General features: G+C 39.0%; 1 long non-coding RNA gene across 1 annotated transcript; it reads right to left on the bottom strand.

Moving 5' to 3' along the window:
- Positions 1 to 307: 307 nt before the first annotated feature.
- Positions 308 to 9,156, bottom strand: LOC121233376. Its single transcript, XR_005932614.1, has 3 exons — positions 6,310 to 9,156; positions 1,626 to 1,710; positions 308 to 340 (listed from the first exon to the last, which is right to left on the bottom strand). It is a non-coding gene; the product is annotated as an uncharacterized LOC121233376 (long non-coding RNA).
- Between the last annotated feature and the right edge of the window lie 2,875 nt (positions 9,157 to 12,031).

The following is a 12,031-nucleotide window of genomic DNA, read 5'->3' on the forward strand; positions in this document are numbered from 1 at the left end:
TGTACTTTGGTTTGGTGCATGCAGAAGACAATGAAATTGCATATAGGGAAATCAAAGACAAGTTTGTTCATTAGGAATCTAACATATCACCTTTTCAGTGAGAGAGCTTCTGAACTTGCTTGCCCAAATTAAGATGCACCATATTTTGAAGCATATTTAAGCAAATTTTCCTCAGAATTCCCACTTGCAAAATAGATTTAGGAACTGAGAGGGAGGAAAGAGCTAATTTTTAAAGGTATTTAAGCACTTACTCATCTCTATGCAGATTCTTCTAAGATTTTCTGATGTACCAGAACGTCAGACCCTTCTGTTGATTTCCGCACCTACTGTCTTCTCACACCTATAAACAGGAATTTAATTGTTTAAATTTTTTAAATACCTCAGATGCATCTACAATTCATAAAATTCTGACCCAAATACAGAAATCTGCTTTTTAGTGTTTTCTAGAATCATTACCGAATATCAAACTCCTTAGAAATTCAAATGTCATATCTGTTGTGAGTCTCTTAGTTTATACTACCAGCACCTTCATTACAGTTAATGAACAATGTATAATACTAATTACACTCATCAGACAAGATTAGCTTGCAGGTGCACCTCTTTTCTAAAGAAAAAGTGTGAACAGTGATCTCTTTCATGTGTTAGCTTTCATCTGCTTCTGTTTCTTACTTAACCACTAGCAATAGCAATTATTTTTCTATTTGTTTCAAATAAGTTCAGTCTAAAAAATTAGAAGGTTTGTGTTTTGGGGTTTTTTTCCATTTTCTTTTTTTTTGTTTTTCTTCTTCTGTTTCCTAGCAGGAAAATCAGTCAAAATCTTCAGATTCGCTCTCAGTTCTGTCCAGACAGTATGGATAAACATCTCACCAAGTCCACGGTGTGGGCTGAACACTCCAAGACTCCAAGGCCAGTCAGTGGAAATTAACTTTTCTTGATAGCAACAGGCTTTTCCTTTCCCCTCTAAGGCTTGTCAAGAAGATTTACCTAAACTACATCATGTTACATTGCTCAGTCTTCATACTCTCAGAGCTATTCCTGTGTGTTCTATTTTGCACTGCTGAAAACAATCTAACCCTATTTTTGTGGCAATTTAAGGAAAGATCCCTTTCTGGCCTCCTTGAGCCTAGCTCACTTATATCACCGGATGGGAAACTACAGTGACGCTTCTCTCTAGATTAACATTTTATTCTGCTTTTTGTCTATAATCATTGTGATTATCTCAACAGGTCTGAATCAACGTTGGTGTCGACAGGATTTTTCTCTTGCAGACAATGGCAGAGTTAACTAATGGACATTTCACCTTCATTGGGCAAAATATCATCATTCAGAGCAGAAATTTTTGAAAGAAAACATAGTATCAAGTAACAGCAAGGGTCTCTGTGCATTGTCTCTCAGGCACTCACCCAACTCCACCTGGGAACCCCCGTAAAATGAGAATATTTCAGATCCTTACGCAGTGCTGCTTTTTTTTGGCAATGGTGCCATGTGAGCTCTTGGACCGTGTGACTTGAATGTGACCAAGTTATCACTTCATACAATTGCACACCCTTAGTTTACCAAGCTTCCTTAGTTTACAAACCTTCCAAAGGCTGATTATCAGTGCTGACACAGGAAAGAGACTGTACCTGAACATAAATGGTTAGCCGTATTTCCTTCAGGAAAAACATCCATGAAGCAGGAGTACCAGTCAGCGGTGGTAGTCCTACAAACCTAAAATAACAGATGCATATTATTTATAAAACTACAATAATATGGGAATATTCTACTCATCTACAGCCTCTGTTATGCCTTGCTGTAATAATAATATTTGAATCTTCTGTGCCACAGAAACATTGTTTCTCCTATCACCATGACACTTTCCAAGTTGTAGCAGTATTTTGGAGTAAGTTAAACAGAAAATTTTTTTTAGTTCAATAAATTGCGTTTTTTACATATAATGAAAACAACTGTATATTTGCATTGATGTTTAGGCAGTTTAGCAGCTTAGGCACGTCTTGGTAGCACATGGATTTCCTCCCTACTTCTTCCTTCATTTTGATTCTTTGCTATAAGGAGATATACTGTTACAAAAAATAAAATCTGAAAATGATACATAAGTAATTAAAACTAGGAATTTCTTTATAGGCCAGAGTAGCATTTATTCACACACACACAACCCCACAATATCACATGTTTTTAGTTCTGCTTTATCATGGATCCTTTAATAATGATATCCTCAGACTGTTTCTTTTGCTAAACTTTCTTAGCATCAGTCATCAGTAAATATAATCTCATTTTAATTTTTATAAATGGATAACTAATGCAGTAAGGCACAAGGCCTACTTTTCACTAATGTAGCAATCAGATCAGAAATAAGATTAATGCCCAGAATGCATTCAACAAATATCTGGTAAGACATGAAAGCAGTTATAAACCACTTATTGTATTACCGCGTATGATGCTATTTGTGGTGCTGGCAGTTTATATAGAAGAAATTTCAATTTGTAGACATTAGTTCATTAAAATGGACAGCAAAGATCTGCATGTTCTGTTTACTGCTTGCTTTATAGTTCTCTCTTAATTTTCAATAAACACTTCTACACCAGTTATTCTAAAAGGCTATTTTTGACATTTATCTAATCACAGCCAGAGCAAGATGATACCATCCTGGCCAAAAATTGTTATTCTTTAACACTGTTTCTATGTTAAAGCAAGTAGGAATCAGATCAAAACTAGTGTTTGGGTTGTTTACTTAGGATATGATTTTAAAGAATCTTTGGGAATTAAGATAATGAAACTTCTACTCACTTTCTAAAGACTAATTTAACTCCCTTTTGGCCTTTGAAAATTACATACCTATTACAAAATTTAGTAATATTAAAAGCACCCTCCATGTTCTTCAGCGAATACAGAAGCCATAATTTTTATATGGACATCACTGCCTCAGAACTAAACTGCTGTCATGTTAGATAGGCAAAAAAAAATGCAGGGCAAGTCAAACCATAAGACAAATTCATGAGGTTAGGAATGACTGAGTTACCCAATCTTCCAGCTTCATCAGGTCTGGAGGGATGGGAAAATATAACCCTCTTTCACACCGAGACACTAAAAAACTCTGCTTTTACCCGAAGAATCTTCCTCTACTGCCCTTGTCCTATTCCCCCTTCCCAAGGGCTGGGTCCTCTCTTGGCTGGGCATGAGGTTCCTCATAATGCCTCCATAGGGTTTGCCTACAGGAGATCCTTACTATTTGTCCATGCATTCTATCACAATGTGTACCTTTGATACCTCTTGCAAAACAAAACAAACCAAAACAAACCCCATATAACTATGTTAAAACTGAAATTTCATTGCATGTTTTTATTTCTTTCCCAATATTTTGCAGATGTCACAAACCCATTCCAAGACAGTGATACCTTGATTCACACTCTGACTGAAAAGCAAAACTATCTGTGAACAGTACTCCTTTCTCTATTTGTTTGACTGACTTGCTGTTCACACTACTAAAGAGGAGAAAGTATCTTCTACTTCTGCTGAAGTATTTTAAAAACACATTCCTACATATATTGCTTTAGGACAGTGCCTGTAGTTTTCTTCTTTCCAACACTGCACAGTCCAAACTAAGGAGGTTGGTTTTCTACTCTACTAGGAAAGCCAGAATAATTTTTCCTCCTCAGTGTGATAAGGTAGCCCAGAATGTAAATCTGGCATGGTTATTTCCCATAAGATGCCTTTGATTTTACTTCTATTACTGCGAATATTGCATCACTAGAAATCTGGGCTCATGATAACTAGCAGTCCTGAACTTGTAATGGTGTTACGCAGTTTTCCACTGCTGTGACCTTTAATCTAGCAGAAAAAGTTATTCTTTATATATATTTCTATACTTCTGTACAAATCTATATACACATCTATATATTTTTCCTCAGATCTTACTCCATAGATTTAAAATGGAAGATAAATACAAATGGGAAATATAAAAAATATGTAAAAAAAAGTAAAAATATGTGTTTCTGTTTTGGATCATTCATAATAAGCCATTTGACTACTCTCAGCACAGGTTAAGATGTAATGACATAATTTTGCTGAACCTTCATTATTTGCAATTGACAGGAAAATCTTTAAACTAAAATATAGAATAAGTGTTGCAGCAGATAATCCCATTTACTCTCTCTTGCACAATGTACAAGTATAGAAAAACTAAAGGGGGGATAAAAGCCTAATTGAGAAGCAATCGTAATTGCAAACTGTACCATTAAAGCTCACTGAAATTGTAATTTTAACAGACTGTACTGTCTTTTTACTGTAGTCAGATTTCTTATTAGTACCCTAAAATAACAGAGACCGAAATCTGTGAAGCTACCTAATCCTGATAACCAGACCTGTGGCTACAAGAAGTAGATATTTAGGCATCATGGTTTAAGCCCAGTGGCAACAAAGCACCACGAAGCCACTTGTTCACTCCTCCCCCTCCAGTCCTGGTGGGATAAGGACGAGAAAATATAAAGAAAATCTCATGGGTTGAAACAAGGACAGGGAGGGATCACTCACCACTTATGGTCACGGGCAAAAACCAGACTCAACTTGGGGAAAAAACAAAATCAATTTAATTTACTACCAATCCCATCAAAACAAGGATAATGGGAAGTAAAACCAAATCTTAAAACACCTTCACCCCACCCGTCCCTCCTTCCTGGCTCAACTCCACTCCCGGTTGTCTCTACCTCCTCCTCCCCAGCGGCGCAGGGGGACAGGGAATGGGGGTTGGGGTCAGTTCATCACACCTTGTCTCTGCCGCTCCTTCCTCCTCAGGGGGAGGACTCCTCACTCTTCCCCTGCTCCAGCGTGGGGTCCCTCCCACGGGAGACAGTTCTCCATGAACTTCTCCAACGTGAGTCCTTCCCACGGGCTGCAGTTCTTCAAGAACTGCTCCAGCGTGGGTCCCTTCCTCGGGCCGCCGTCCTTCAGGCACAGACTGCTCCAGCGCGGGCTTTCCCATGGAGTCACGGCCATCTTGGGGGGCATCCCCCTGCTCCGGCGTGGGCTCCTCTCTCCCCGGGCTGCAGGTGGGCATCTGCTCCCCCGCTCCCCTCCATGGGCTGGGGGGGACAGCCTGCCGTCCCACCACGGGCTGCAGGGGCATCCCCTCCTCTGGCGCACCTCCTCCCCTCCTTCCTCACCGACCTCGGTGTCTGCGGAGGGGTTCCTCTCACATTCCACTCCCCCTACTCACTCCCCGCTGCAGGTTTCCCCTCTCAAATCTGTTCTCCCAGAGGCACTACCACCGTCGCTGACGGGCTCGGCCTGGGCAGAGGCGGGTCCGACTTGGAGCTGGGGAAGCTTCTAGCAGCTTCTCACAGGATCCACCCCTGCAGCCCCTTCCCTGCTACACAAGCCCCACCACACAAACCCGTAACATTAGGCTATGGCCAGATTGGTTTTTGTAGCTAGTGTTATTCAGTAATTGCTTAACCTTGAGTTTTATCTTTTACTATACCAGAGCTACTAGTTATTGATTGTTTCTTAACTCAATTTCACTGAGATTTTACCTGACTAAAGCATAGGGAGGCAAGCTTTCCTAGGAAGGGAAAGGGGTAGCTCTTCCCTGCACAGCCTGAGGAATGTTTTTCCTTTGCTTAAGATCTTTACTGCTGAACTATTCTGAAAGTAACCAGAATGCGAAGGGAGCAGCAACATTAGCATAGTAGAGCATGTAAGAGGTTAGAGAATGCTGCAAGCAACAGAGGTATCATAAAAAGTATGGAGATAACATTAAGATGCTTCTACAAGCTTATGTTATGTAAATACATACCAGACCACTCAGAAGCTTTTATTTCTCTCTAAGCCTGATTAACAAACATAATCAATTTTGTTTTTAAGGTACAACTTGTACCATAGTAAGCTCCTCATTGAGTTCTACAGGTTCCTGCATGTTGGGCAAAACAATGATGGTTATATTGTCAGTTTTATTTTGTAAAACTGTAATCAGTTTTATTTTTTTCCCTATCCATGTTTAAGAGGGAAATACTGGAGCAGGTGTCAGAATAAACCAATAAAATAAAAAAGTCTCTTTAAGATTCATCTCAGAAACAGTGATCCTATGAGTAGTTCAGATTTTCTTTACAACAGTGATTTGTACAGAAGTGAGGATAAAGGCATGGTTACAGGAACAGGCAAATCACCCACTCCTGTCCTGCACCTGCCCAGGTTTACAAACAGCAGTGTGGGAAGAATAAGAGTATTTTACTGACTAGTTTAAAGCATCCCTGCTACTGTGAGAGAGATTTTATCATTTCCTGACCAAAGCACACTGTTACTGTTTAAAATTACCTTTGGTTCATGCTGTTTTGGTTCTCCCTCACGAAAGAAATGTAAGAGGTCTCCAAATCCTAGTCAGGGCATATTTCATGGAGGCCCAATGAACAGATTTTTTTTGTGTGTTTTCAGCTCCAGTTATCAGACTGACATTTTATGAAGACTTAAAACTGAAAGAAACCACCAAACTTTATAAATCACATCCTTTAACAGCTCCAACCACAAACAGCAGACAATATTTAATACACAACATATAAGGCATAGCTGATAAAGAACAAATCGTATGCATAACTGTTTACAGCAGCCAAGATTTTGAATTTCTAGTAAACTCAAGATGTTATCTGTAAAGGCAAGGAAATTATGCTAAATAGGACAAGCAGCAAATAAATTTGCAAGCCTAGCAGGGCATAGTAAATTTACAGATGTTTGCAAAGTGTTTATCTTCAGGTAAAAATTAAAGCTAAATCTTCTCACCAAAGGAAAACAAAAAGAAAAAACAGTTTTAGGAAACAGTTCTGTCACAACAATCAGATAAAAAGTAGCAAGGACATACTCTTCTTAACGTACTAGGCTGAGGTGCCATTCAGCGCTCCCAGAATTTCCTCAGGTGACCTTTTCACAGTGAAGGAAGTTAATGTAGCCGATTTTTTGCCCATAAGTACACAAAAAACCTCACAATCCTGTCCAATGGTTTCACTGTGAGGTATCTGATAGTAGCAAACAGTAGGGTAGTGGCAGCATCTTAAATCGATGTGACCCACATAATGAGAAGCATGAGTGAAATCCAGATTCAATGGCAGAAGTCTATTCATCAGATCAGTCCATCTTGATGGTACCACTATTTCCCTTAAACAAAGGGGATGCAGGGGATGTGGCAAGATTGGCAATTGCCAAATAAAAGTAATTTAAAACAAAAGGTGTGATCTGCTAAAGAAAAGTATGGCTTGATATTGCCAAAAACATAAGATTGTACATGGATGAATACATGTACATAGTTCAGCTTATCCTCCTTTTTGTGAAACTCACTATTGTTTCATTGAATGGATTGTTGCTCACTAAGTCAAGAAAAAGAATGTATCAGGCACTAACCTATAGTAAGTGTAATCAGTGGAGAAGAAAAAAAGGCAAGCATTTTACTTCAATGTCTGCGAAGTTAGAAGAGTGCAAAAGAAAGTTTTGTGGTGACTAGCCTCTCTAAAGCCAAGGAAATACAATGTATGTTGCTAGAGTCACAAGTTGCAAGTGCTTAATTTATTTTTTAAAAATATCTTGGTTTTCACATTACAAACATCACATAACATGAAATGCTGCCAAGCTCTAAAAATATTCAAATGAGCACATTCTTTAATCACATACAGCTTTAGTTGGCTAGAAATAGTAGCTTTTGTATGGAATTATGAACTAAATTTCAACTACTTAAAAATGCTAGACACAAACATCTGAAGCAGAAGTTGAAGATGAGGTTATGCATGCTCCCTGCAAGTACATCTGGAAGACTCACAACAAGCCAACAGTCTAAACTATTTCCTTTGAACTCGATGAGCACAGTATTCTTCAAGGAACACAAGCCATGGTTTTATACAACAAGTTCCAACCTTTCAATTGTGCAGAAAATCAATTGGAAAATGAACTGCAGAGTCAAGGCATCGCTTGATGTGAAATATTACTATCCAGTTAAGTACCAGATCAGCCCTTCTCCTAAGCTGGTTCTGTGAAAAGCCTGTGACCTCTGCATTCCTTGGGCTCTTCCTCCGCTAGAATCTAAGCTCAGATGTGTAAATACACTTGGGGAGCAGCTATCGTTCTGCAACTCCTGAACAAGTGCTCCTCTTCCCAGCCTCGATCCGCAAACAATAAAAAGGAAAAATGACTCATCAGTTAGAGGCTATAATTTTTTCTCTGGTCCATGAATGGTAACAATAAACAATGTCCTTTGAATCCTGCCTATGGGCTCGGTGAGAGTAGCTCAGAGCAGTGGGACACAGTTATTTCCCTCACTGCAGCAAACCAAAGAGCACATAAACATTACCGCCACCAGTTCTCCCATTTCACTAACTAGCAAGGTGAAGACCCTCTCCCGCCCCACCCCTTCCCTGCTTTGGCCCTCAGAACTGTGTGGTTTGTCTCCTGGTCCTACAGGAAATTTTTTAGAAGATCCACAGCATGAAAAACGCTAGGACATGGGAAATAACTAATGTATCTCTAAGTGTAATTTATTTCATTACTAGTGTATTGGTTCCTCTATAAATACCAAAACCTAAGATCATTAGGAGTTACTTACACAACCTGAAAATGCATAGTGGTGTCAGACTGCCTGAATCACTGGTACTAGCAGGACAAATGCAGGTCCCGCTTCCTTTGAGTCTTATTTCCTCTCTCGGCTTAGACTCTCAAACAGGCCCTTTGGTGCAATAAGAGGCACAAGAACTGTTCAGTGTTTACTTTAAAGAGAAAATATATTTTAGATTTTTAAAAAATGTTTTGTGATAAGCATGAAAAATATAAGAACCATCACTTCAGCTGTATCACCTAAAATACAACGCTCCGTAGTCACTATCTATCAGCATATAGCTGATATATAGCTAAAGGAAAGTAGAATCCATTAGTTATTCAGTAATTATGGAACACAGCATTAAACTTCAGTCTTCTATTTGAAAGCAAGGTCAAAATTTAAAAAAACTGACACTAATTGCTAGCATGCATCAGCTTGGCTGTCATTTGATTTTCACGCATGATGCAAGAAAGCTCAAGTATCAGGTCAGACTGTTGAGCTAGCATTTAATCAACCTTGAATATTGGTTGAAAAAGAAAATTATGATACAGATAAAATATAAAAATGAATATAAGGATAAAAAAATTGCCATTTTCACTGTTTATATTTGAAGACATAGGAATTAATGTAATTAAATTATTTTTCCAGATAACAATCATTTTTAATAAGGATACAAAAGAGTAAAAAACTGGAAGAAAGGCAGTGAGTCTCAGAAAATTAATTGATAATAAACATAGGGAAAGGAATAAACAGGTAAGGGAAATCTAAAAAAGGTGACACTGAGTTACCTGGTTCCCAACACTGCACAAAAATCTTACTTGGAAACTCCCAGTCTACCTATATTTTGAAGACTAGTTTGCCTCTAAGTATTACCAGGGAAGAAGTCTTAAAGCAAGCTCATGTATATTCTTAGAAGTTATTAAACAGGTACAAACCAATATTTGAGAGTATAATTTTCTCCAAGAAATGTGATTCTTCCACCTTGGTCCTACTTTTGTTTTTCCTTCAGTTATATATAAAAAAAAAAATTAACATACCCCCCCCCCCCCCCAAAAAAAAAAAAAAAATTAGAAATATTCTGGGTCAGTTCTTACACTAATATAAAAACATGCTGGTATAAACAGAGCCATGATAATTTATATCAGCTGCAGAATTTTCTCTTATTAAACTCAGTTGCTGCCAGACTGTTTTGTATAAATAGCTCTATAAACAGATATCTGTTAATCCAGCATTTTAACATAAAAGAAGTACCAGTGTTACTTCAAACTTGAAACTTCAAGAACAAGAAAATCTCAGAAATAAGTGGAATATTTACCCAATATATTCCAGGTGAACACCATAAGAAAATATTTTGGAATAAATACATATTTAAACCATAAACCCTGATGAATTACCACAAGGGATTTTTCACAAAAAAAGAGCTGCAAGAGGTGGGGTGGTTTTCTTTGGCTGTTGGCAAGACAAATCCAATAGGATAGCTGCTAAGAAAGCATTTAATAAAGGTCATACTTGAGCCTTCACAAACGAGAATTTTAATTAACGCTCTAGTAGTCAGCAGTCAAGTTTGCACATCTGATAGCTTTAAAATATAGACTTGAGAACTGCATCAAACTACATATATTTACAGGGCAATTGCTATGGTCAGGAGTTCAGTTTGTTGGTTTGTTTCAGAAAGCCAGTGACCTTGTACAGAAACCAGGAAATGTAAAGGTGCTCCTGCCCTGGAAGATTCAACTGTTCCCTGTAATCATATCCAGATGGATGCTGGGCCCATACCAGACATGAACTTAAAAGCATCCCTCAAGAGAGATAGTAGAAGCTTAAGACATTAGAAAAGACACTTCAGTTAAAGCAAACTGAAGCATATGGTAACAGTTCAAACCTAAAACCATCTCAACTGCCAAGCTATAGGCCAGCTTCATTTTTTTGCACAACCAGCATGAGACAGAGCCAGTCCTCTAAGAAGGGATGGATGTAGCAGATTCAGTTTCATTACCCATTTTCAGATGTATCTTAAACCACAACAAATAACAAACGCAGCGAGCAAAACAGAATCCGAACTGAAGCAAGTAAAACCAGGCACTGCCAGGACAAATTTTTCTACTACTTGTTAACCTGTCATAGCATTTCCACTACAGCACTAGCAGCCAGCTTGCCCTGTCACTACAAGTTATGGGCTAAAAATCTGAAAAACCCAAGATGCATTCACTCAGGATACTCACAGCACCAAACAAAACAGAGCTTCAGGGTACTGCAGCAGTAGACAAGGCCTATGGCGCTTCACTACAGTGCAGGATGGGAAACAGCCGGCCAAGGTTAGGGATAAACTAAGTCCCACAGTGACTGGGCTTGAGCAATCCTGCTTGTTTATTCCTCGCACAGCTGGGGATGCAGATTACCAAGCAGAGTTGGTGCAGGCCGACCAGCAATTGCATGACAGCCCCTCAGTACTCTGGTACTGTGGCTTGCCTAGCTGCGGAAGACAACTAGGAAATACCATACTCTGCTTCTGCTCTGCGATACACCTAACCTTGTAACATCTTCACATAGCTTCACCTGCTCCCCAGTTCCTTTTTCCTCCCAGAGCTTTGCTCTGCTAGAAAAGGCATCTTTGGTTTTCTGATGCTTAGCTCAGTTTTCAGTCATGCCATGCATTCTTGTATCTCTTGATTCTCTGACCCTTGTTTCTGCTTGCTCCTGTTTTCCCTTGAAGGTGCTCTAGGGATTTCTGGGGCCTGAGAGACCTGTTGCACAATAAGGGTCTTACGCACTCCTTAAAAGCTAGTTCTGCCCTGGAAGCAGTAGTGTGAACAGGCCAGTTCACTCTCCAAGCCCATGCAGACATGGCTCTCCTCCCTGAGAGTTCTGGCTGAACATTTTCCAACCATTTTTCCAGACTGAGGCATTAGTAATTCACTTAACATAAACTAGTGAAGAGTATAGCTCACTGAACAGTGTAGGCTGTACTTGCAGACTTTAAGCAAATGTGGAAGGTGGCCTACAGGTAGTAGTAAACTAACAGATGATCCTTCCTGAGCAATTCAACTGGTACATCAAAGTGGACTGGTGCTATAATCACACCATCCTTACAAATATTGTATTGCATTGTAATTATTTTAGCAAAATAGTGAGCTACAAGACTAGTAATTTTGTCAGTAACTGTGTGGGAATAAGAGAGAATCTGCCACTATTCAGCAGTGGCGTTATAAACTAAAGTACACCGCAACCTTGTTCCTTCAGTCTTAAACACAGGACAGTCAGTGTTAACACAACTGCAAACAGTGACATAGGAATATGACTGACTGGGAAAGAACTGACATATTAAAGCATATCTGTGAAGAAGAGGACCCATATTCTGGTTTTGGTTTTGCTAATTCTTTGTTTATCAGCAATTTTCTGGCATGGGGTATATTCCAGGAATATAGAAGTTCTTGTGATCTTTAAGAAGGGAAACAGATCCAGGGA

This window comes from Aquila chrysaetos, chromosome 1 (assembly GCF_900496995.4).
Source record: "Aquila chrysaetos chrysaetos chromosome 1, bAquChr1.4, whole genome shotgun sequence".
Classification (NCBI taxonomy): Eukaryota; Metazoa; Chordata; class Aves; order Accipitriformes; family Accipitridae; genus Aquila; species Aquila chrysaetos.